A 2,516-nucleotide genomic window follows, 5' to 3' on the forward strand; every position below is an offset into this window, starting at 1 on the left:
CCTTCTGTAATAGTTGTATATGAGTTCCTCAGTTGTCCTCAGTGTGAAACGATGCATATCAAAATCCTACAGTCATTGTTGGAAAGGTTTCAAATACACAAAAAGCTGAAAAAAAAAAGCTGTGGGACCTGAAGGATTTTTATGAAGAACAGTGGGCAGTTTAACTATTCAGGACAAACAAGAGACTCATGAACAACTATCACTTAAAAAAAAAAAAAAAAAAAAAAAAAAAAAGCAGCTGTGGATCATTCAGGTATCAAACACAGTATTAAGAAGTGTATGTAAACTTTTGAAAGGGGTAATTTTTATAAATTTAACTATAATTTTCTCATGTGGACTATATGTAAATGTCTTTTATGTGAAATATTTTATTCAGGTCAGTCTTAAATAAATAAAAAAGCATGCATTTTGTATGATCCCTCTTATTTTGGTAAAATAATTAACATTTTGCAGATTCTGCAAACGTTTGACCTCAACTGTAGACAGGAATAAAGCTGTTTTTACACAGCATTTCAAAAAAAAGTATACTTTATGCTGAATATACATTTACTTGAGAAGAAATGTAGCATAAGATATTAGCATTTGTTTTCAACGAATATAAGTTAAGTGTATTTTAAGCAAACACTAATTACATTTTTATTCAGTTCATCGTTAAAACAATTTGGCAGGAGGGTGAGAAAAAATGTAATACAGATAGTAAGATATATTGTCAGCAAACTAGTCCCTAATTGTGGTCACAAAACTTTATGGTTTGGTAATAAAATTTTGGAAATTTGATGGCCATAAAAAGTCCATTGTCTCTTGTGTAAATAGTGTAGCGATGTATGAAGTACTGCTCCCACAGACGTCACTATCACACCGAACAGCTTTCAGCTGATCAGTGTGACAAATCTACTCGACCAACTTGGGGAAATATGTAAATTTTTGCCCTATTGTGAAATGCAAATTAGCAGGGATTCCTATTGAAATGGCAAAAAAAGGGCAGTAAATGTCTCCCAATATTATGTATCTTAAGGATGTAGATATTTTTTACTGAAAAATATGACAAAAATATAAGAAAATGATCTTTGGCAAATGTAAAAATTGCTCAACCAATCCAAATACAAAAGTAGGTTAAGTAGAAACATCTCTTAATATAATAATAATAGTTCGTAGTAATAAAAAATAGTAATAATAGTTAAAATGAAAATAATAGTATAAAATATGCATAGATTATATAATTTAGCATTTAACTTGCATTCACATCAACCTGGTGACACTAAAATCCCACAATAATTATAATCATAGTCTTCTTTGAACGGTTACTTTAAGATAACAGCACATCATTACTGCAGAGTGTATGTACAATATAATACACTGTTGAAATATGCACAAATATAGATTTGATTTTCTCTGTGAGTGATGGATCTAAAGCTCTTTATAGTAGCGTGCATCAGACCGCAGCACAATCTGGAAATGCAATTGTATAATCATCCCTAATTGTGAATATGATGCACAGACTCTTTGAAATGCAAATACGCTGCAGGTAGCATGAAAACGTTACACTAAATTCTTTGGGGGGAAAAAAACGCACGTGTGGGAGAAGAAAGCAAAAATAACGAGGGACAGGTGGAGAAAAATAGAGATGGGAAAAGAATGTTGTAAGAGAGACAGAGAGAAATGAGAAGGTAGGTGTTCCCTGTGTGGGATTAGAGGCTGCGTGTGATGTGGATCATGAGCTCCGGTGCCGCCAGCGCACCCTTAATGACTGAGTGGGATACTGTTACTGACACATATTGGGGCTGTGTTATAAGGGCTGCCAGGCCCACCTGTCACATAGGAATATGAAGGGAGGGTAAAAGAGGAGAGGGGAGACGAGGGTAATAGTAAGAGGGAGGAAAAACTATACAGAGAGGAAGAGAGAGAGAGTAAATGAGCCTCTCCTGAGAGTGACCCTCCTCTCGTCTCTCGCCTGTCTGTCAGTGCTGCAGGTGTCTGCGCAGTCAGTGAGAACGACTGTGTGCTTCACTGGAGCATGCAGCTAGACCTGGAAGTGCTTGGAATACTGAACACACACACCCACACATTACACACACACACACACACACACACACACACACACACAATACACAGGAAACACTGAGAGGAGAGAGGATATCCAAAAAGCTGACCTACTCTGACTCTGAATGCCTAAAATCATTGTTTTGTCCCCCTGCGTGTCACAGGTTGTGGATGGCATTGTTCTGGATGGTCCTGTCTTTTCATTTTGTCATCATTTTGTGACGTTAGTCCATGACAGTTCACCCAAAAATTAAAATTACCCCATGATTTACTCACCCTCAAGCCATCCTAGGTGTATATGGCTTTATTTTTTCAGACGAACACAATTAGAGATATAATAAAAAATGTCCTGACTCTTCCAAGCTTTATAATTGCAGTGAATGGGTGTTGAGAAGTGAATCCATCATTAAAAGTACTCCACATGACTCCCGGGGGATTAATAAAGAAAAAAAAAAGAAATATCCTTATTTAAAACT

This window comes from Garra rufa, chromosome 17, assembly GCF_049309525.1.
Source record: "Garra rufa chromosome 17, GarRuf1.0, whole genome shotgun sequence".
Lineage (NCBI taxonomy): Eukaryota > Metazoa > Chordata > Actinopteri > Cypriniformes > Cyprinidae > Garra > Garra rufa.